This window comes from Schistocerca nitens, chromosome 9 (assembly GCF_023898315.1).
Source record: "Schistocerca nitens isolate TAMUIC-IGC-003100 chromosome 9, iqSchNite1.1, whole genome shotgun sequence".
NCBI lineage: Eukaryota > Metazoa > Arthropoda > Insecta > Orthoptera > Acrididae > Schistocerca > Schistocerca nitens.
Genome location: NC_064622.1, coordinates 304,977,476 through 305,003,124, shown reverse-complemented (window position 1 = coordinate 305,003,124; position 25,649 = coordinate 304,977,476).

The window sequence follows — 25,649 nt, the reverse complement described above, 5'->3', positions numbered from 1 at the left end:
AAAACGTCTGCCCCGATACCACCCACTCCGACCAGGGGCTCTCCCTACGGGCGCCACCCAGCCTCAGCAAGGGCCACCTGGCAGGATGACCGTTGCCGGGAGTCCTGATGCCCCAAGGAGACGGGCATCTACTCCTTGGCCGACGTGGGGAGGGTGCAGCTCAGGTATCGGCAGTACGATCCCTGTGTTATCAGGGGGCTACAACCTAGAGGGTACATGACGACCCCACCACAATGGGCTGGCTACCGTGCTGGATTTCTGGTGCCATGGAAAGTCCATCATGATCGTAGGTGCAGATGGGGACGCACTATGGGCGTAACTTGTACAACCCATCAGGCGTTTAGGCCCAATTTGAGGAATAGTGGGTATGGTTACAACGCCAGTACAAATGCTGAGTGCCAAGGTCTTAGTGCACTGAGGACTAGTGGTACACCACGTAAGGCGTCCTTCCCCAGAAGGCTCGTACTTCTGTAGAATTTTGAAAAAAAAAATGGAGGTCAAACCCCAAGGGGGACCATCACATGGAAGGCCGAAACGGTTGAAACTCCTTTTAGTCGCCTCTTACGACAGGCAGGAATACCTCGGGCCTATTCTTACCCCGGACCCGCAGGGGGACATAGCCTCTGAACGATGTTGCTGTGGATTTTTACCGTGGCTAATGTGCATTCCACACAGTTTTTTATAAGACAGAACGCGGTCGAGTATGATGCCACCTGAACATAGAAGGAGCTAAAAGTGCACCTCTGAACCTTGGTGCTAAAGTTAGTCCTCCTCTGCACACCCACACTTCAAAGCGACATATTTTTTCCAACGATGGATGGCGTGGCGCTGAACTTAGTTGTGCCGATATCCGCATTTTGGAACTTCAGGATGCGTTGCACCTCCAAAATTACGTCGTCATCACTCTGCAAATTTTCTTTCACACCAATGATTTCTATATCACAGGAAACACGAAGAAATCACTGTGTGAGATGTCAGGAAAATGTACTGAGTAAGGTAAAATTTGGTATCCCCCTTCTTGTTTAGAAAGGGCAAAAACACTCACGTGGACAGCTTCCTGCAACAGTTCTCCTTGGCAGTCATCCGTAACCACGTCAAGAGATTACGGTAGCGCAAACCTGTGACGATCTGCCGCTTAAGGCTTACTGTTGGTGCAACACTGCGGCAGTCACATAAAAACACGTATCGTCGAAGTTTTAATCGGTAGTACTGAGCAACATATTTCTTTGGTAGTGCTCTCATCATCATCTTGTGAAACTTAGATAATGAGGTTAAAATAATCAAAAAAATTTACCAACATATTTGGCGAGCTTATAAAATGAAATACACTCCTGGAAATGGAAAAAAGAACACATTGACACCGGTGTGTCAGACCCACCATACTTGCTCCGGACACTGCGAGAGGGCTGTACAAGCAATGATCACACGCACGGCACAGCGGACACACCAGGAACCGCGGTGTTGGCCGTCGAATGGCGCTAGCTGCGCAGCATTTGTGCACCGCCGCCGTCAGTGTCAGCCAGTTTGCCGTGGCATACGGAGCTCCATCGCAGTCTTTAACACTGGTAGCATGCCGCGACAGCGTGGACGTGAACCGTATGTGCAGTTGACGGACTTTGAGCGAGGGCGTATAGTGGGCATGCGGGAGGCCGGGTGGACGTACCGCCGAATTGCTCAACACGTGGGGGGTGAGGTCTCCACAGTACATCGATGTTGTCGCCAGTGGTCGGTGGAAGGTGCACGTGCCCGTCGACCTGGGACCGGACCGCAGCGACGCACGGATGCACGCCAAGACCGTAGGATCCTACGCAGTGCCGTAGGGGACCGCACCGCCACTTCCCAGCAAATTAGGGACACTGTTGCTCCTGGGGTATCGGCGAGGACCATTCGCAACCGTCTCCATGAAGCTGGGCTACGGTCCCGCACACCGTTAGGCCGTCTTCCGCTCACGCCCCAACATCGTGCAGCCCGCCTCCAGTGGTGTCGCGACAGGCGTGAATGGAGGGACGAATGGAGACGTGTCGTCTTCAGCGATGAGAGTCGCTTCTGCCTTGGTGCCAATGATGGTCGTATGCGTGTTTGGCGCCGTGCAGGTGAGCGCCACAATCAGGACTGCATACGACCGAGGCACACAGGGCCAACACCCGGCATCATGGTGTGGGGAGCGATCTCCTACACTGGCCGTACACCGCTGGTGATCGTCGAGGGGACACTGAATAGTGCACGGTACATCCAAACCGTCATCGAACCCATCGTTCTACCATTCCTAGACCGGCAAGGGAACTTGCTGTTCCAACAGGACAATGCACGTCCGCATGTATCCCGTGCCACCCAACGTGCTCTAGAAGGTGTAAGTCAACTACCCTGGCCAGCAAGATCTCCGGATCTGTCCCCCATTGAGCACGTTTGGGACTGGATGAAGCGTCGTCTCACGCGGTCTGCACGTCCAGCACGAACGCTGGTCCAACTGAGGCGCCAGGTGGAAATGGCATGGCAAGCCGTTCCACAGGACTACATCCAGCATTTCTACGATCGTCTCCATGGGAGAATAGCAGCCTGCATTGCTGCGAAAGGTGGATATACACTGTACTAGTGCCGACATTGTGCATGCTCTGTTGCCTGTGTCTATGTGCCTGTGTGTTCTGTCAGTGTGATCATGTGATGTATCTGACCCCAGGAATGTGTCAATAAAGTTTCCCCTTCCTGGGACAATGAATTCACGGTGTTCTTATTTCAATTTCCAGGAGTGTAGAATGCGATTGTCTTAGTAAGCTACAGGAAGAAGTTAGAAATCTGACGGGTAGATCGGTTAACTGCTATGCAAGTCCACCCAGTCACTCGCTGACCTGTCTGATGTGGCAATAGAAGACATCAAAACGGAAACCTAATTTTTAAATTTCCCGTTTAAGAAATCGTTCAAACCGGGGAATCGTACAAACTTACGGTCATTTGACCGTCGCGTCGCGCAGTCTCCTATGAACGATGTAGTAATAAGATCCCTGGAGTAGAGAAGCAACTGACACAGTTGAAAGCAAATAAGCCGCCAGGTCTGGATGCAATCCAAATTTGGTCGTACAAATAGCAGTTTACGACATAGGCTCCTTACTTGTGTTGATCGAGAACCGCTCGCCCAGAGCAAGCCCCAAGCGACTACAAAGTAGCGCAAGTGACTCTTGTATATAGGAAGGGTAAAAGAGCGGACCAATAAAATTACAGACCAACAATGTTACAATCGATTTGCTGCAGAATTCATGAACATATTCTGAATTCGAATACAATAGATTTCCTACCGACCAAAAAGTGTATGTTTACTGATCGACTGCGAAATACGAATGGAGGGCAACAGGAAAATTCCGTATTTCAGAAACATATTTGACACGGTGCCCCATTCCAGATTTTTGACGAAGGTGTGAGCATTATGAATTGATTCCAAGAGATGTGAGTGTCTGGAAAACTTCTTAAGTAACAAAACCCAGTATGTTGTCCTCGACGGCGAAAGTTAATCAGGGACAAGGGCGTAGTTACGGATGCCCCTGGGAAGTTTGATAGGACTGTTATTATTTTCTATGCACATAAATTATCTGGTGGACAGGGTGGGAAGCAATCTGGGGATGTTTGATGATGATGCTGTGGTGTACGAAAGCTATCGAAGTTGAGTGACTATAGGAGGATACAAGATGCCTTAGACAAAACGTCTGGTTGGTATGATGAATGTCAGCTATCTATAAGAATTTAAGTTCGTGTGGAAGAGCAGAAATAAACCGCAATGTTTGGATACAGCATTAGTATTCGACATAGTCACGTCCTTTCAATATATGGACATAACGCTGCAAAACGATATGAAACGGAACGAGCAAGAGATCATTGTTATAGGAACGGTGAAAGGTCGACTTCGGTTTATTCGGAGAATTATAGGAAAGTGTGGTTCATCAGTAAAAGATACCCCACATAGGATGTAGGTGCGACGTATTCTTCAGTACTATTTAGTGTATTGGATCCGCACCACGTCGTGTTAAAGGGTAACAAAGAAATTTATAGGTGAGCTTCTAGATTTTTTACTGGTGGATTCGAAGATCGTGCAAATATTGCGGATATACTTCGGAAACTCAAATGGGATTCCCTGGAGGGAAGGCGAGGTCCTTTTCGAGGAACGCTATTGATAGAGAATATTTAGACTCTGCATCTGAAGCTGTCGGCAGAACGATTCTATTGACGTCAATATATGTATCAAGTAAGGAGCATGAAGATAAGACACGAGAAATTAGGGCTCATACGGAGGCATATTGACAATCGTTTTTCCGTCTCTCTATTTGCGAATTGGGCAGGAAAGAAAGTGACCAGTACTGGTATAGTTTGCCCTCCGCCACGTACCGTACGTTGGCTTACAGAGTGGAGCAGGAAAGAAAATGAGTAGAAGTGGTATAGGGTACCCTCCGCCACGTAATGTACGGTGGTTTGAGGAGTGTGTGTGTAGATACAGATGTAGAATTACTGAATAGAATTCAGGAGAAAAAACACTACTGGCCATTAAAATTGCTATACCACAAAGCTGGCGTGCTACAGACGCGAAACTTAACCGTCAGGAAGAAGATGCTGTGTTATTGAAATGATTAGCTTTTCAGAGAATTCACATAAGATTGGCGCCTACAACGTGCTGATATGAGAAAAGTTTCCAACAAACTTCTCATACACAAACAGCAGTTGACTGGCGTTGCCTGGTGAAACGTTGTTAGCCGGCCGAAGTGGCCGAGCGGTTCTAGGCGCTACAGTCTGGAACCGCGCGACCGTTACGATCCCAGGTTCGAATCCTGCCACGGGCATGCATGTGTGTGATGTCCTTAGGTTAGTTACGTCTAAGTAGTTCTAGGTTCTAGGGGACTGATGACCTCAGCAGTTAAGTCCCATAGTGCTCAGTGCCATTTGAACCATTTTGAAACGTTGTTGTGATGCCTCGTGTAAGGAGGAGAAATGCGTACCATCACGCTTCCGACTTTGATAAAGGTCGGATTGTAGCCTATCGCCATTGAGGATTATCGTAACATGACGTTGCTGCTCGCGTTGGTCAAGATCCAATGACTGTTAGCAGAATATGGAATCGGTGGGTTCAGGAGGATAATACGGAACGCCGTGCTGGATCCCAACGGCTCGTATCACTAGCAGTCGAGATGACAGGCATCTTATCTGTTGTGGCGTAACAAGCGAGCTACGCCACACTGAGAAGGAAGCCGAAAGGCACGCGTACACACACGCCGACTGGCGTCAAGTCTGGAACAGGATACGTAATGACTGCTATAAAGAAAATACGTAGCTTTGAAATATACTTAACTTTTCATGCTTCCTTTGGTACATCTCTCTTGACTATACAAATGAGACTCGTAAGATACATGCACTGATACAATTGGCGCCTTGCTAAGTCGTAGCCATTAACTTAGCTGAAGGCTATTCTAACTGTCTCTCGGCAAATGAGAGCAAAGGCTTCGTCAGTATATCGCTAGCAACGTCGTCGTACAACTGGGGCGAGTGCTAGTACGTCTCTCGAGACCTGCCGTGTGGTGGCGCTCGGTCTGGGATCACACAGTGGCGACACGCGGGTCCGACATGTACTAATGGACCGCGGCCGATTTAAGCTACCACCTAGCAAGTGTGGTGTCTGGCAGTGACACCACATTCCTCCCCCGCAAATCGGCGAACGGTCGTGTTATAAGGCTTCCGCCTGCCGTGGGGAGGACCCCATGTTGACGTATGCGATGAGGTGGGGAGCCTAACAACAGGCGAGGCTGTGCCACCCGCACCCGGCCATTCGGTCCAAGGGGAGCTAGGAAACGCCTGAAAACCTAGTCCAGGGTGCACGTCAACATGCGGTGTATGCGCCCGTAGAGAGACAGGAGGGGCCAAAGGGTCGACCTCCATGTGGTCGGGGCACCCGACGGGCGAAGACGACATCTGGTCCGGAGCGGGCAAGAGTTCCATGGTGGAGGACATCTGGTCACGGGAAGTGATCGGCGGCGCGTGACCCAGGGAGGCGCCATGCGGTTGCAGCGACGCGTCCACTGCGGGCGGCGCCGGCGGGAGAACAGGCGGCGGCGGCGGCGGCACGTCGCCATGAGGCAAAATGGAAGGCAGCGCCGGGAACACCTGGGGATGAGGCGAGCCAGTAGATGGGTCCCCAGGGCGCTGACAGGACGGCACCGTCGCTGAAAGCAGACGGGGAGCGGCAGAACCCAGGCGACGACAGAGGCGCAGCTGATTGAGATGCCGACGCACCTCACCAGAGGCCCCCAAAACCAAATACATCGCGCGGCCGAGGCAGCGAAGAATGCGCCCTGCGAGCCAACGCCATGAACCTCGATTGTTGCGATAAAAGACAACGTCGCCAGGAGCAAAAGCAGGAGTCTGCCGCTGCACAGGAACCTGATGCGGCGGATGCAGCAAAGACATCAAGGTTCGATGAGGACGACTATGGAGCAACTCAGCCGGCGAGCGACCATCGCGGGGCTGAGAGCGATACGAGGACAAAAAGAGCAATAACGCGTCCACCCGAGAATGCGACTCTTTCAACTTCAACATCTGTGACTTGAAAGTCCGGACCAACTGTTCAGCGGCACCGTTTGACTGAGGCGAAAACGGCGCGGATGTCAGATGTTGAATACCATTGGCCTTGCAGAATGACTGAAATTCTGCGGACATGAATTGTGGGCCATTGTCGGAAACAATAGTCTGGGGAAGACCTTCAATGCAAAAAATAGCGGACAACGCTTGGATGGTGGCAGATGACGTCGTGGAAGACAGCCGGACAACAAAAGGAAAATTACTGAAAGAATCAACAACAACCAACCATTGAGCATTCCAGAATGAACCAGCAAAATCGATGTGCAAGCGTTGCCAAGGGGAAGTGGCTGTCGGCCATGCAAAGAATTTCTGCGGCGGGGCGGATTGTTGTTCGGCACACGCCACGCAAGAAGAGCACATATTCGTAATCGCAGCATCGATTCCGAACCAAGTACAGTGCTGACGAGCAAGTTGTTTTTTACGCACTATACCCCAATGTCCTTGGTGAAGAAGCCGTAAGACAGAGGACTGTAACGAACGTGGGACCACGACTCTGGATTGATCATTATCCGAACGCAACAACAAAACACCACGTCGTACAAAAAGTCTCTCCTTGTGATCATAAAATCGGCGAACCAACGGATCCTCGATCCGTGACTTTGTCAAGGGCCAGCGCGTAGCAACAAAACGCAAAACAGTAGCAAGGACAGGGTCAGCAGCTGTGGCTGTAGCGACACGACGAAAATCAATCGGAAACGATTCGACCACGTCATCGGTTTCCGAATCAATGAACATGCAAGCAAGTTCGGAAGAATTGAATGCTTTATCCTCAGCAACAGGCAAACGGGACAACGCATCAGCGTTTCCGTGCTTAGCAGTGGACCGATACAAGATATCGTAGCGGTACTGCGAGAGGAAGAGAGACCAGCGAATGAATTTCGGCGCTGTACGTGGAGGTACAGGCTTGTTCGGATGAAAAAGCGATGTCAAAGGTTTGTGGTCTGTGATGATGGTAAAGTGACGACCATACAAGAAATCATGGAACTTAGTAACACCAAACACGAGAGCTAAAGCTTCTTTCTCTATCTGGGAATAATTGCGTTGCGCAGACGAGAGCAATTTTGAAGCAAAGGTAATAGGACGATCATGCGATCCATCTTTGTGCGCAAGCACAGCACCGATCCCGAAATCTGATGCATCTACCATCAACAAAAGGGGTTTCTGGGGATCGAATGGCGTAAGGCAAGTATTTGAAAGCAACGCCGATTTCAACCGGCGAAAGGCGCGTTCGCATTCCGTCGTCCAGACGAACGGAACACCTTACGGCGTAAGCGATGAAGCGGAGCTGAAATGGAAGAAGCGCGCGGCACAAACCTGGCATAGTAGTTAATTTTTCCCAACACACTCTGTAGCTGCTTCACATTCTGTGGCGAAGGCAACTCCTGTATGGCACGGAGGTGCTCTGGACTCAGATGTATGCCTTGGGCATTTATGACATGGCCCACATATGGTAAGTCACGAGCAAAAAACACACATTTGTCCTTCCTCAAGCGAAGACCATTTTGTCGCAAGACCTGAAATAACGTTCGTAGGTTGGCTAAATGTTCGGCTTCTGTCTTTCCGGAGATCACAATATCGTCCAGATAGTTCGCAGCAGTAGGGACAGACGCACAAACAGTTTGTAAATATTGCTGAAACAATGCAGGGGCGTATGCACACCCGAATGGCAGTCTTTTGAATCGGTACAACCCAAGATGCGTGTTAACCACCAAGACGCGCTGGGATTCTCCGTCCACTGGTAGTTGCAAGTACGCATCTGCTAGGTCCAATTTCGAAAAGTATTTACCCAGGCACAGTTTATCAAAAAGATCTTCCGGGCGGGGCAAAGGAAAAGTTGCAGTCACAAGTTGTGGATTCACAGTTGCCTTGAAGTCCACGCAAAGTCTCAATTTTCCGTAAGGTTTTGGCAAAATTACTAAGGGTGAGGCCCAGAGAGAAGCCTGCACACGTTCAATTACACCTTGAGATTCTAAACCGTGTAATGTTCGTGCGACCTCATCACGCAATGCATGGGGAACATTGCGCGCTCTGAAAAATTTCGGTTGCGCGTCCACTTTGAGTTCCAAATGTGCTTCATAGTTCTTAGCGCAACCAAGGCCCGGGGCAAAAATGGCTGCAAATTCTTCACAAAGACGAGAAACACTGGCGGAAGGCACAGTCTGGTTCACTAATAGGACCTGATTTACGATGGACAAGTTAAACAACTGAAATAAATCTAAACCAAACAAGTTCACAGCAGAAGAAGAACGAAGAACGTAAAATGACACAAGTTTTGTTTGTCCCTTGTATGTGGCAAGAAGGCTGCACTGTACTAACACAGGTATCTGCTGTCCTAAATAACTATTGAGCTGAACATTTGCGGCACGCAACGGAGGTTTGCCCAGTTGTTTGTACGTGGCGTGATTGAGCAATGAAACTGCAGCTCCGGTATCGAGCTGGAATGGTATCACTTGTCCGGCAAAGTCCAAATCTACAAAAAGTTTATTGTCCTGCTGACGACAAGAGCGACTTTCACGTGCAATTTGAACTGATACAGGTACAGAAGCACTTGCGACTTTATGGGATTTCCGTCGACGTCGACGCACACTTTTTGTGGGACGAACACAGCCACTGTTAGAGAAAGTGGCACTGGACGGGGTGGAATTAACTACATGAATGTCCATGGGCGAAGGTCCACGAGCCTGATTGTCCCTGGTTCGATTCCGGCGCGAAGCAAAGGGCCTGTAATGGTTTTGATTGTCTGATCTTAGCTTTTTCTGGCAAACACTTTGAACATGTCCTTTCTTATGACAGTAAAAGCAAATAGCTTGGCGTGACGGGCAATTTCACACGAATGTCTAGTTGCACACCGTGGGCATGATTTGAGAACAGCATTGGCATGCGTACGCGGCACGCATGTTTGCGAGCTAGGCTGCAGCTGCGCGGATGTGCGCGAGGGCCGTTTAGCGTCCCGTGCTGCGCGCCCGGCGAGCCGGTCAATGCGACACACTGCTGGCGAAGTTTCAAATGATTCCTGAGCAAAGTCAAGTGTGTCTTGCCTATCCAATATGTCTATCACTTGTTGAAGGGAGGGATTAACTAGTTTCAAAATCTGTTCCCTTATGCGAACATCAGAAACGTTCTGTGCTATTGCATCACACACCATAGTATCTGAATATGGAAGTCCACATTCACATGCAAAATCACAATCCCTAGTAAGTCCTTGCAAAGTTGCAACCCACTCCCTATTAGTCTGACCGGCCGTACGTTTTGTACAAAAGAACGTATACCTTTTGGCAACTACATTAACTGTTTCTTTGAAATAGGCATCTAAAGCAGACAAAATTTCTTCGTAGGACAGAGTTGCTATGTCGCGTCGGGGAAACAATTGCACTATCACACGGTAGGTGGACACACCGACACAAGAAAGCAAAAACGGCTGCCGCTCATTACCTTGAATTCTGTAGGCGGCGAGATGGAAGCCAAATTGTCGTGACCATTCTGGCCACGTTTCTTGCGTTGAATCAAAATTACGGAAGGACAGTGCAACTGCTTGGTGTGGCTGCGGTAGCGATGAAGCGGCGGCGGCCGCATCGGGGTGCAGCGCACGTTGACCCTGGACGAGCTGTCCAAGGGCATCCAATAACGCCTGCGTCTGCTGATTCTGCAAGCGATAAAATTCGGACAGTACATCTGGAGATTGTGGCGAAGCCATGACACAAAGAAATCAGAGCAAAGCAAGTAGAAAGAACCCGATCCTGTAATCCTCATCGTCAATCTGTTGTGGCGTAACAAGCGAGCTACGCCACACTGAGAAGGAAGCCGAAAGGCACGCGTACACACACGCCGACTGGCGTCAAGTCTGGAACAGGATACGTAATGACTGCTATAAAGAAAATACGTATCTTTGGAATATACTTAACTTTTAATGCTTCCTTTGGTACATCTCTCTTGACTATACAAACGAGACTCGTAAGATACATGCACTGATACAATTGGCGCCTTGCTAAGTCGTAGCCATTAACTTAGCTGAAGGCTATTCTAACTGTCTCTCGGCAAATGAGAGCAAAGGCTTCGTCAGTATAGTCGCTAGCAACGTCGTCGTACAACTGGGGCGAGTGCTAGTACGTCTCTCGAGACCTGCCGTGTGGTGGCGCTCGGTCTGCGATCACACAGTGGCGACACGCGGGTCCGACATGTACTAATGGACCGCGGCCGATTTAAGCTACCACCTAGCAAGTGTGGTGTCTGGCAGTGACACCACATTATTCGCATGACTGTAACGGATCGTACAGCCATGTCTCGATCCCTGAGTCAACAGATGGGGACATTTGCAAGACAACAACCATCTTCACGTACAGTTCGACGACGTTTGCAGCAGTATGAACTATCAACATGGAGACCTTGGCTTCGGTTGCCCTTGACGCTGCATCACAGACAGGAGCGCCTGCGATGGTGTACTCAACTACGAACTTGGGTGCATGAATGGCAAAACGTCATTTTTTTCGGATGAATCCAGGTTCTGTTTACAGCATCATGATGGTCGCATCTGTGTTCGGCGACATCGCGGTGAACGCATATTGGAAGCGTGTATTCGTCATTGCCATACTGGCGTATCACCCGGCGTGATGGTATGGGGTGCATTGGTTACACGTCTCGGTGACCTCTTGTTCGCATTGACGGCACTTTGAACAGTGGACATTACATCTCAGATGTGTTACGACCCGTGGCTCAACCCTTCATTCGATCCATGCGAAACCCTACATTTCAGCAGGATAATGCACGACCGCATGTTGCAGGTCCCGTACGGGCCTTCCTGCATGCAGAAAATGTTCGGCTGCTGCCCTGGCCAGCACATTCTCCAGATCTCTCACCAATTGAAAACGTCTGGTCAATGGTGGCCGAGCAACTGGCTCGTCACAATACGCCAGTCACTACTCTTGATGAACTGTGGTATCGTGCTGAAGCTGCATGGGCAGCTGTACCTGTACACGCCATCCAAGCTCTGTTTGACTCGATGCCCTGACGTATCAAGGCCATTATTACGGCCAGAGGTGGTTGTTCTGGGTACTGATTTCTCAGGTTCTATGCACCCAAATTGCGTGAAATTGTAATCACATGTCAGTTCTAGTATAATATATTTGTCCAATGAATACTCGTTTATCATCTGCATTTCTTCTTGGTGTAGCAATTTTAATGGCCAGTACTTTAATTGGTGCTGATAGGGGCACGCTTGTGTAAAGATACTCAGTTTTATTAAAACAGACTTTTGTCGTAAGGTTACTGTGGGTAGTTTTATTTCATTTCTTATAATACAGTGCACAATTTTCGTAAGGTTTCTTTTAGTGTTGTTAAAACAATAGGAAACATGAGAGAGAAATTAATCATCAACGATACATGCGAATTTTCTGATGTTATCTATAACAGTCTGACAAAGCACACGCAGTTTATTGATTACATGCATGTAGAACACTTGTTCTGTCTCAAAGCTGTCAAACAAGGTTTGAAGAAGAATAAAATGCCACTACCACACGACAGCTACTGTAGAAACTACTTTTCTGGCGCATTTTGGCACGATGCTCTCTTCCTATACATAATACAAAAGTTTCGAGATACATCTGCTGCCTGGCTGTCTATTAAACCTGAAAAGAAGAAAATGTCGCAGAAGTTATCCCTTTTTCCACATGGACTATTTAGGGTTGAGAAGTGAAGGGAATTATTTTCAGAGAATTGGTTTTTAAAAATTGTAGCACTGAATCTACTCGAACTAGCGACTTCTTATTCACAGTGCGCGACACTTACCGTTACGCTACTAACTGAGACATAGCTAAAACAGCTCCAGACGTCAACAACAAATCCTCAAGAACTTCCACATTCCACAGTGCTGTGAGATAATATATATGGCCGGATCTAGACTTCTGAGAGACAGACAGTTACAGCTTTTCTTTTGCACTGCACGACGCTTTCAACAAACACATAGCGCAATAGAGTAGCTCAAGTGGAAAAGAGCACTTCCCATTTAAATTTCTGCATCCTACACTGTTGGCAGTTCTGTGTATTTCGGTGATTACAAAATAGAGTCGAATGTATGTACTGGGTAGCCGAGGCAATTAGTTGATGGCAATTCGGTCAACCAAGTAAATGAATGTACTGCACACGCTGCAAACCACTACAGGGATGCTATGTGTCAGAATTCTCATCGAGTGTGCCGCAGCGGCGTTACGATAGAAAAATGAGTAGCAGAGAGAAGGACTTGAAGATCTGTTGGATTGATAATAGGTTCATATAACTATGGTCTGGGTTCGATTCCAACTTCTGCCGATGATTTTTGACAGGGAATGACAGATTCTATTCTCTTCTGGCTATGCCAAGTGAAGAAGGTATAATCGCATTATGGTCAGAAATTCACATTAAACATGATATTCCTTCTCTACCAAGTAGACGTTAGGTTGAACCACAGTGAAGTCAGAGTGGAGACATGTAGAAACTCTGTCACCAGTAACCTTTCTTGTACTAGTTATTTATTTCTAGTGGCGAAACAAACGCTATGTAGGGTCACAGGACCATCTTTTATTTGAGCTTCTGTATGTCGATTAAATTGGTTCTGAACTGTGTATGCAACTCAGACTGTCCTTTACGCGGAATTTGATCCCTTCGTGATAATACAGCTGGACTACAATTTGTTGTTTGTTCAAAACTGCAGATTCCTCAACATCTCCACGTATTTTGCATGAATGTGTTTGAATCCTGGCCTGACACTAAAGTTTTCATTATGTATTATAAAGCTCTAGCATGAGAACACCTATCTGCTGGTGGATAATAATTTTGATTTGTAATGTACACTCCTGGAAATGGAAAAAAGAACACATTGACACCGGTGTGTCAGACCCACCATACTTGCTCCGGACACTGCGAGAGGGCTGTACAAGCAATGATCACACGCACGGCACAGCGGACACACCACGACCCGCGGTGTTGGCCGTCGAATGGCGCTAGCTGCGCAGCATTTGTGCACCGCCGCCGTCAGTGTCAGCCAGTTTGCCGTGGCATACGGAGCTCCATCGCAGTCTTTAACACTGGTAGCATGCCGCGACAGCGTGGACGTGAAACGTATGTGCAGTTGACGGACTTTGAGCGAGGGCGTATAGTGGGCATGCGGGAGGCCGGGTGGACGTACCGCCGAATTGCTCAACACGTGGGGCGTGAGGTCTCCACAGTACATCGATGTTGTCGCCAGTGGTCGGCGGAAGGTGCACGTGCCCGTCGACCTGGGACCGGACCGCAGCGACGCACGGATGCACGCCAAGACCGTAGGATCCCACGCAGTGCCGTAGGGGACCGCACCGCCACTTCCCAGCAAATTAGGGACACTGTTGCTCCTGGGGTATCGGCGAGGACCATTCGCAACCGTCTCCATGAAGCTGGGCTACGGTCCCGCACACCGTTAGGCCGTCTTCCGCTCACGCCCCAACATCGTGCAGCCCGCCTCCAGTGGTGTCGCGACAGGTGTGAATGGAGGGACGAATGGAGACGTGTCGTCTTCAGCGATGAGAGTCGCTTCTGCCTTGGTGCCAATGATGGTCGTATGCGTGTTTGGCGCCGTGCAGGTGAGCGCCACAATCAGGACTGCATACGACCGAGGCACACAGGGCCAACACCCGGCATCATGGTGTGGGGAGCGATCTCCTACACTGGCCGTACACCACTGGTGATCGTCGAGGGGACACTGAATAGTGCACGGTACATCCAAACCGTCATCGAACCCATCGTTCTACCATTCCTAGACCGGCAAGGGAACTTGCTGTTCCAACAGGACAATGCATGTCCGCATGTATCCCGTGCCACCCAACGTGCTCTTGAAGGTGTAAGTCAACTACCCTGGCCAGCAAGATCTCCGGATCTGTCCCCCATTGAGCATGTTTGGGACTGGATGAAGCGTTGTCTCACGCGGTCTGCACGTCCAGCACGAACGCTGGTCCAACTGAGGCGCCAGGTGGAAATGGCATGGCAAGGCATTCCACAGGACTACATCCAGCATCTCTACGATCGTCTCTATGGGAGAATAGCAGCCTGCATTGCTGCGAAAGGTGGATATACACTGTACTAGTGCCGACATTGTGCATGCTCTGTTGCCTGTGTCTATGTGCCTGTGGTTCTGTCAGTGTGATCATGTGATGTATCTGACCCCAGGAATGTGTCAATAAAGTTTCCCCCTCCTGGGACAATGAATTCACGGTGTTCTTATGGCAATTTCCAGGAGTGTATTATCATTAGTTGTCAACACTAAAGATATCTGACGTTTTTGACTCCCAGTGAGACACAGAACTATTTGCATGGTCAGTGTAAGTTCAGGGATGTTATTCCAAGCTGCTGGTGGAGAAAAATTCGGTAGCTGATATCTCTGTGTGTAGTCAAAAGGGGTATGTGGGCGGTTCGATTCCCAGTCAGCACTGAACTCTTCGTCATATTTCTAGTTCAAACTTACTCACATGTCGCTACTGGTGTAACAAACCCATACTTAACGTTCGTTTTCTCTAGAATATAACAGCGATAGGTGCCGGGTTGGAGTCCTGGGAAGGAAAAACTTACTATTTCGTCTCGTCATTTCAGTTCAAACATCTTGCTACTGCCGAGAAAATCCGATATGTCACAGTTGGTTGTGCTTCGATACCAATCCGACTAGGTTCTGGGTTCGAACCCTGTCCAACACAAAACTTTACCTCACGGCACTTCAAGTAAGTTACTTGTGAAGAAGCAATATTTAACATAGTTCCTGAACAGGGACAATAGATGCTAGGTAGGAATTCGCGTCCGTTAAAAATGTTTACATCATGTAATTTAAAGTTGATATTTGCTAACTGATACCATCTAAAATCGATGTGTATCACTCTCTGTATGCCTAGTCAGGAATGACTGTTAGTTTCCGTCAGTCACGAAATCTTTGCTTAATCTGCATGACCTGGGTTTGAATCCACATGCAGAACGAGACAGTTCGTCGTGTCATTTGAAGTTCATACATATTCTCAACTAGCTGCTCGTGAATAACTTAAATTTTTAGTATCATTTTGTGTTAAATAGTAAGTACAATATGTTACTTTGAAGAGGAAATCATGAATACGACGAACTTACTACGTGCATTACGTATCTGACGTAATAATGAGAGTGGTAACATTTCAGGTATGTCATTTACTGTAATAAATGTGAGCTTACAAGCCTTACGGACAGTTTCATCTGTGATAAGGTGTTCCCTGATATTTGCAGTATGGTGGTATTACTTTACATCTTGAATTACCGCGATACAGGGCAGTGTTTTCTAGTGATGACTTGTTGGAACCATTTTCAATAGTCAAACTACTGTACCGAGGAGCGATTGGAGGACCTGCTAGACAGCTGAGTTATGCGGATTGATTGCAAAATGCAATTCAGGTCGTTCGGATACTTTTGAGCATGACTGTACATTTTACACCACAATTTCTCAGAATACCCATTACCATAGATTACGATTCAGTCCTCATTAGAAAAATCTATTAATGTCACAACAATTAACTATGACACAAACGCCGGCCGGAGTGGCCGTGCGGTTGTAGGCGCTCAAGTCTGGAACCGAGCGACCGCTACGGTCGCAGGTTCGAATCCTGTCTCGGGCATGGATGTGTGTGATGTCCTTAGGTTAGTTAGGTTTAATTAGTTCTAAGTTCTAGGCGACTGATGACCTCAGAAGTTAAGTCGCATAGTGCTCAGAGCCATTTGAACCATTTGAACCATAACGCAAACCAAATACAAAATCGTTACATCAACAAATGTCAATTTGAATGCAAAATTTTATCCGTAAAATACAATGCTTTGGAATTTTTTAAAATACTCCAATGAATGATAAAATTCGTAACAGACCTAAACATGGTGAAAACGGAACATTTCATAGCATTGCAACATACAAATTACATGTTAGTCGGTTACGAGAACTTTTAGTCAATTAATCACCAAAACAATAAAGCTACAGCAAGTTTAGAATATTGCAAATGGGAACACCTAAAAGCTTACACCATAACAACCAGAAAGACGAACATGGCCAGTCAGCACCGAAAGTACCAACTTAATCAAAACGGAGAAAGTAAAACAAGCACTCGCCAAATTATAATAAGACATATCATTTTACTCAGCTGGCCAGCTATACAAATCAATGAACAAACACACCTTATGATGCAGTGTGTTGAGGCACGTGAAAATCGGTCGTGAACATGTACAGGACTATGTGGACGCAGACATGTTACAATATCATGCATCTGCAATCCACTCATGATAATGAATCTAAATATTGCCTGCAACATAACTTCATTAATACACTTGTTCCACACTTGAGTTTGGGTACGTATAAATTGAAGAGCCTATAAAAAGGTTGAAAATCAAATAAAGCAAATTTTACTAGCGAAATTTTGAATCATAAGCACCAGCGATCGACATATCTTGCAAAAGTCGCAACTCCTTTTCTGTAGCAGCCCTAAAAGGAACAGGAGAATACAAACACAGAGAAGGAAAGGGAAATCTACGTCCAACGCGCAAACGTGCGAGTACCGAGGTTGGTGAAATGCCTACTATTGTATAACACCCATACACTAGGTACTCCTAACGGACATTGCAACCAAAACACGTCCGACACGCAAATAGCGCGAGTACCAGGGTGGCGGGGCCCCTAGAACTGGACATGATAGCCGCGCAGTGGGGTACTACCAACGGACATGAAACAATGGGACATCACACCAATATAAGGAAAGACACATGCTTCCCAACAAACAACAGACCAACCATAGGGTGTAACAGACGCTTGTATGGTACACTTAACAGAGTTTTGAACATAGAATTTAAACACAGATTGCTACCGGATGGATACATCATACAAAAAGCATAAAACAGCATCAACTCACCAACACCACCGATCTCTTCCTGTCAATGAGTTGGGCTGCCTCTGCCTACCAGCCAGCATACAACATTAAATCAAAGCGCAGCCGTGCACCGGGACGGCGTGATTCCGTTACTTGGCAACGGCCAAAGACAAGCAAAGAAGGGCAACAGCTAAGGATATCTGATGTGCGCAACAGAAAACTGTTGTGCACAAGGCTCAAATATGTTTCCTAGTCTATCTTGTTTACTTCTTTTTCCATGTTCAGGGCTTCCTTTATCGGAAAGGTGCTTCGTGCATTCTACCATATTTGATGTTGACGGCCAAACTCTTGACAGTTGAATTTTTTTTATTGCAATTGGACAGTGAATTCTGGGTCATCTTCTAGTATTCACTTGAACGAAGTTAGAAAATAAATGTGAGTACATAATTTTGCTATTTAGTTTCATGCGAAGTTCAGCCACACTAACTGAAGCAGGATCTTTATCGGTTTTGCTCTTGTTTATATTCAGATATGTCCTCGAAGATGTGGCGCATATTCCAGGAAACTAGTTGGATTATGAATAAATATTTATCATATGTGAAACGGTATTTTTCACACTGATGCAATTCTACAACTGTTTACCGAGCGACGTGGCGCAGTGGTAGGACACTGGACTCGCATTCGGGAGGACGACGGTTCAATCCCGCGTTCGGCCATCCTGATTTAGGTTTTCCGTGAGTTCCCTAAATCGCTCCAGGCAAATGCCGGTATGGTTCCTTTCAAAGGGCACGGCCGACTTCCTTCCCCGTCCTTCCCTAATCCGATGAGACCGATGACCTCGCTGTCTGGTCTCCTTCCCCAAAACCAACCAACCGTCTACAACTGTTTGCACACAATTCAAAATTTTATGTCATAATGATGCTAACGTCCAGAGCTTCAGGTAGGTTACCTTCAGACTGAAGAACACAACAACAACAGCAACAACAACAGCAACATGCAATCTAGAAACCAGTCATTCGTATTTACAATTTACAGTACAACAGAAAGCGACGAATTGGTAAACACAGTAGCACATCTTACTCAGAACAATCGTTCCTCCTGATTTATGAGACACTTGCTTCCTTTCCACAGAATTCCGAATCTCCTGAGTACTTCGCTAGCACAACTGTAAATGAGACGTCTGTCTTCTGGCTAGACGACGTTCCTTCAAGTGATAAATAACTATACGTTACAGGGACAATGTGGAGTTATATATTTCTATCTTCAGGTGTGTAAAAATATTTACGTTACTTTCTTTGTTTCTGAAAGGGGGACTCATGAAAAATGGCTTTCCTCTTTATGAAACTGCTGTCTATTAGATAAAGGAAAACGATAATTAAAAGATACGAGACTGAAAGATAGAAAAATTGGAAAAGCGAGAGAAAAATATACCTAAAAAACCAAGGAGGAACGTTTTCAGGTTTCTTGAAGCTGAACGGTCCGCCACAGTGACTTTATCATATTTCATGCTGAACATATTATTCTTATGTAGACATGTTTCTATGATTTGTGTTGCTACAAAATCTGAGGAACTGTCAATTTTGCTTATTTTGTTAATAACGTTTTCCTGCAATCACGAAATCACAATTTCCACATAGTTTTTCGCAATAAATTCATATTAAAGTGTTAAAACGTCCTCCATTCTGGCGGCTCTGCAAGGTCTGATACATAACGACGTAGGTCAGTCATATCTTTTTCTCTGAGTAAAGGTTTCTCAGTTACATATTTATACAGATATGATACTCACCTCGTGAATGTGGCGAACGTTCCGAAAATTCGAACTTCAGTTACTCATTTCCAAAATCCGTTTTGTGTAGATGTACATTGTTATGACGAGACATTTTTTAAAATTTTGAAACCCAAGATTCTTGTTACCGTTCCATTAATTGATCTATAAGACTCTTGTAGTGTTTTAGAAGTTTTGGTTTGCACTTTTCAGTGTAACCGACACAATCAAATCTCTTATCCCAGATAAGACTGACCTCTACTTTTCCAGTAAACAATAATGACTTCATTTGCTTTAACGGATGAATACCACATTCTGCCAAATGCGTTAACACTTATTTATTTTCTGTCTCGATGTTGTACACCACTTGTCATGGAAATCCTCAGTTTGTCGCCCGTAATTTATTTGATTAAACATTCGAAATTTTGATGAATAATTTCTTCTCGTTTTTCCTTTTACTCAGAATTCTACAAATACTGCATTTACATAGCCTAAAGCTTCTCATAGTTAGATCTTCCTGTAAAATGCACCGCTTGATCTCTTCTGTATATCTACGGAATCAACTGTTCGACACACTGTCTCAATCGTTCCGTACCATATTTCGTAATTTGTCTGTGTTTCACTGTTTTGTTGCAGTTTTTATATGTGGTTGAAGTTAATCACATTCAGAAGAGGTCTGGCAACCTTTGCAATCAACAATCTTGCCTTGAATGACGCTTGTAACGGAGCGGGCTTTATATACAGGGTGTCCTACGGGTCGGGCGGCGCGTTTGGCGGCTGTTGGCACTGCGTCGGCCCTTTGTCGCTATACATAGATCTCTGACACCAGTACTTTGCTCGGCCCTCTACACTGTGCGACTGAATGTACTAGTGTTTTCTTTTGAGCTTTTTTGTCAAGTTTAATCGCTCCAAATATTGCTGCTAGACGTCAGTACTGCAAATGTGCCGAGTCCAGAGTTTTCCCTGCCAGTATGTCGCTGGGCCTGGTTTTCAAACAGAAGCACCGTGAAATTGTCTTCTGCACTGTGTGACTGATCGTTCGGGTGTTTACACGAAGGATCAACGAGTATTCCTTGTGTTTAACTACTCAAAAACAGAATCGTACGTGGAATTTCAGCTTGAATTCATACGAAAATTTCTCAGTGGGTTCGTACCCAATGACTCAACCATACACAGATTAGAGAAGAAATTTCAAGAGACTGGATGTGTGTTACACAAGCTAAGGGCTAGAGAACCTAGTGTTTTAACCGAAAATGAATTACAAGAGGTAGGGCAGACCTTCGAAAGAAGTCTGATAAAATCACTGCGCCATTGGTCATTTAAAATTTCTGTGTCAAGAGCATCTGCTCACAGGGCTGTGCACAAACTACAATTGGAACCATACAAAGAAACAGTAGTGCATCTACTAAATGTCAATGTCGTGTGACGAGGGCCTCCCGTCGGGTAGACCGTTCGCCGGGTGCAAGTCTTTCGATTTGACGCCACCTCGGCGACTTGCGCATCGATGGGGATGAAATAATGATGATTGGGACAAGACAACACCTAGTCCCTGAGCGGAGAAAATCTCTGACCCCGCCGGGAATCGAACCTTGGCCCTTAGGATTGACATTTTGTCGTTCTGACCACTCAGTCACCGGGGGCGTACAGTGCATGTACTGAGGAACTCAAATACTGTTGCTCGACGTCGTTATTGCAACTGGCTGTTACAGTCTGTGCGCGATAGGAAAGTTGATCCTGAGATGCTTTTTTTTTCTGATGAAACGTGGCTGCATTTGTCAGGGTACGTAAATTCTCAGACCTCTCGAGCTCTGAAACTTCTTATGAATTACACCAACAATCTCCGCGTGATGTACAAGCAGTAGTGTGGAATGTAATTAGTGCAAGACGAATTTCTGGACCAATCTTTATCCACGAAACAATATGTTCTGACAGGTATGTGAACAACATATTGCATCCTATTTTTTCGGGAACTAACATCTAACACAAAGCTGTAGGATTATTTGATGCAGGACAATGCAAGACCACACATCGCCAATGCTTCTACGAGAGCAATAAGAAGTGTTTCAGATGATAGGATAGTTGTCTCGTGTCCCCGTTCACCAGATGTAAATCTGTATGATTTTTATATTCGGGGAATGTTAAAAGACAAGGTGTATGCAACCAATCTCCAAACTCTCTGAGAGTTAGAAGACCGGTTTCGGCTGGTCATTTCCCAGATTTCGGCAGTCGAAATTCGAGGAATGTTTGGTAATGTGTTCAGGAGACGTCAGGCTACTCTTAGCGGAGAAGGACATCATTTTGAAAACCTACTGTTAATAAAGGTAAGCTTAAGTTAATCACATGGCAACGTTGTTTATGCGTAGCCGACTGCCGGTAGATTAGTGTCCGAAGGTCGAGCGCGGTGACAGCTGGTGGATGAAGTGATGGCGGCCTATGGCCGCGCGTTCCGAGAACCCCTCCCAGGCGTTTTTCATGGGACACCCTGTACATCTGTATTAATGCGTGTCCACTGGCAATAAGGCGCACTAAACAATAATTTTATGGAAGGCAGTAATCTGGTAGTGATTTTTTTTTAACGACATGGTTTTGCAATTTTGCCAGTTTAGCAGGAGGTACGCAATAACACTACTCTTCAAAGTTCTTGAAACCAAAGCTAACACATGGAGCTGATGATTATTGTGACTTTCAAGTATTATGCAGGATGTACAAAGTTAACGCAAAGAAAACTTGGTTGACGTCAGTATCACAATTGTCCTAAGCAGCTAACCTTACGCTCTGCTCTCGTACCATACAGTGAAGAGCGATAGAAACTGGTACATATGCATAATATCGCCTAGGGTCGCCACGAGCACGCAGGAGTGCCGAAGCACGACATGGTGGTAAGTTCCTGTGGGACCAAACTGCTGAGGTCATCGGTCCCTAGGTTTACACACTACTTAATCTAACTTAGACAAACTTGCGCCAAGGACAACACACACACCCATGCCGGAGGGAGGAATCGAACCTGCGACGGGGACAGCCGCGCGAACCGTGGCAAGGCGCCTGAGACCGCACGCCTATCCCGCGCGGCCAGCACGAAGTGGTATGCACTCGATTAATATCTGAAGTAGTGCTGGAGGGAACCAACACCACGAATCCTGCAGGCCTGTCCATAAATCCGTAATAGTACAAGTGGGTGGAGATTTCTTCTGAAAAGCACGATGCAAGGCATCCCAGATATATTCAATAATGTTCTTCTCTCGGGAGTTTTGTGGTCAGCAGAAGTGTTTAAACTATGAAGAGTTTTCCTGGAGCCTCTCTTTAGCACTTCTGGTGTCGCGTTGTCCTACTGGAATTGCCCAAATCCGTCGGAATGCACAATGCATATGAATGGATGCAGGTGATCAGACAGGATGCTTACGTATGGGTCACGTGTCAGAGTCCTATGAAGACGTATCAGAGGGCCCATACCACTCCAAGTGCACATGCCACATACCATTACAGAGCTTCCACCAGCTTGAACAGTTTCCTGGTGACATGCAGGGTCCATGGATTCATGAGGGTGTCCATACCTGTACACGTCCATGCGCTCGATACAGTTTTAAACGAGACTCGCCTGACCAGGCAACATATTTCCAGTCATCAACACTCCAACGTCGGTTTTGCCAGGCCCAGGCGAGGCGTAAAGCTTTGTGTCGTGCAGTCATCAAGGGTAACGAGTGGGCCTTCAGCTCCGAAAGCGCATGTCGATGTTTCGTTGAATGGTTTGCTCGTTGGGCCTTTACATGGCGCAGCATTGAAATCTGCAGCAATTTGAGGAAGGCTTGAACTTCGTTCACGTTGAACGATTGTCTTCAGCCGTCGTTGGTCACGTTCTTGCAGGATCCTTTTCTTGCTGCAGCGATGTCGGAGATTTGATGTTTTAAGCGAATTCCTGATATATACAGTATAGACGTGAAATGGTCGTACGGAAAAATCCCCACTTCATCGCTACTTCCGAGATGCTGTGTTCCATCGTTTGTGTGCCGTCTATAACACCTCGGTCAAACTCACTTAGCCATGCGGGATTAGCCGAGCGGTCTTAGGCGCTGCAGTCATGGACTGTGCGGCTGGTCCCGGCGGAGGTTCGAGTCCTCCCTCGGGCATGGGTTTGTGTGTTTGCCCTTAGGATAATTTAGGTTAAGTAGTGTGTAAGCTTAGGGACTGATGACCTCAGCAGTTAAGTCTCATGAGATTTCACACACATTTGAAGATTTGAACAAACTCACTTAAATCTTGATAACCTCCTATTGAAGCAGCAGTAAGCGACCTAACAACTGTACCAGACAGTTGTTATATAGGCTTTGCCGACTGCGCGCCATATTCGCCTGCTTAGATGTCTCTGTATTTGAATACGCATGACTGTATCAGTTTCTTTTGCGCTTCAGTCTAAATACAACTCTACTGCCTTGCGTCACGTCGAGGAAGACATTATCGCGACCACACAAGGCGGCCAAGACTACCAGCTATATCCGTTGTAATTTACCTGTCGGAAGACAAGACAGGACGTCGCACGCGTGAAGTCGCGCAAACAAAGGGCAACAAGCGTCAGACTGACTGACAGCTTAGCACATGGATGGTGGCGGGATATTTCACATGAGCGCAAAGCGCGGGCGCACGGCATACTCTAGAAACGAGCTTCTTCAGAACAGCTCTCTCAATAAATCAAGATGGTATAGCGTACAAACAGCATTATAAATGATAATGAAACCGCACGTAAAAAAACATTAAGAAGCAGCTACGACCATAGTGGAAATGAAATACGTCTGAATGAAACAGAACAAGCATGGGACAGTCTATTAATCAGAGATTTGGGGTGTTTAAATTTTTACGAAAAGCGTCACTGACAGGCCGTCTGCAAACGAAACTGCGGAAAAATTGAGATACTTTAAGGTCGCGCTGCTGATGCCAACGCATTTAACGCTTGTACGAGCGTTACTGAGGGCATGATATACGAGTTCTGTTCTACTCGAACCTGCTGCATTTCGCCTTTCACATGTGGATTGGCACCTGTTTCCACAGGGGCAGAAGACGCGATCGTTTCGAGGAATGCGTTCGTAAAGACGCGGGCAGTGGAGATCCTTGGTGGTCGCTTCCTCTATCGAAAGAAATTAAACGCTTTTGTTTCCGTTTTACGATTCGGAAAAGACGTAAAGTGACCATTAAAAGAGATATATTCGGAACTATTCCGTAATGGCGGTACTCCACATTTATTGTCGGAAGCTGACGCTTAAATGAACGATTTGTGGACATAAATGTTTAATAGCGCTCCTCTCGGGGTCTCATAACGGCCAGCAGGTCTCCGCCGAAACGCCGAATTTGAAATTCAGCCGCCGTACCCCGCTGCGCCGAGCGGCACCAGGGGCCGCGTTTAACGAGAGGGCGCGGAAACAATTAGTGTCCCTAAGTGAGGCTGCTCCACCTCTCACTCACGTACCGCGCACAATATACGGAGGTATTCCGTCATACAGCGCAGGATAACGACCGCTCCATACACTAGGAATATAAGTGTTTCATTCCGAGATGGAGCAATCGCATTACATTTCGTTTTACTGAGTCTGCCTAATCGCTTTTCCTTTTTGATGAGGAAAAAAAGCGTCATTGCAGTAGGGGTGATTCCGTATGGCGAAGTACAAGGCAAGAACAACCAACGATAGCTAACGAAATATTATGGTCCCGATCCTCGTTACATTCGAAAACTCGTTGCACTGCCACACACAATAACAATTATCCTTAAGGTAGAAATTTGACTGGAATAATGTCTTTCAAATTCTAAAGGTGGCTGGGATAAAATACAGGAAGCGAAAGGTTATTTACAATTTGTACAGAAACCAGATGGCAGTTATAAGAGTCGAGGGGCATGAAAGAGAAGCAGTGGTTGGGAAGGTAGTGAGACAGAGTTGTAGCCTCTCCCAGATGTTCAATCTGTATATTAAGCAAGCAGTAAAGGAAACAAAAGAAAAATTCGGAGTAGGTATTAAAATCCATGGAGAAGAAATAAAAACTTTGAAGTTCGCCGATGACACTGTAATTCTGTCAGTGACAGCAAAGGACTTGGAAGAGCAGTTGAACGGAATGGACTGTGTCTTGAAACGAGGATACAAGATGAACATCAACAAAAGCAAAACTAGGACAATGGAATGTAGTCGAATTAAGTCGGATGATGCTGAGGGAATTAGATTAGCAAATGAGACACTTAAAGTAGTAAAGGAGTTTTGCTATTTGGGGAGCAAAATAACTGGTGATGGTCGAAGTAGAGAGGATACAAAATGTAGACTGGCAATGGCAAGGAAAGCGTTTCTGAAGAAGAGAAATTTGTTAACATCGCGTGTAGATTTAAACGACAGGAAATCGTTTCTGAAAGTATTTGTATGGAGTGTAGCCGTGTATGAAAGTGA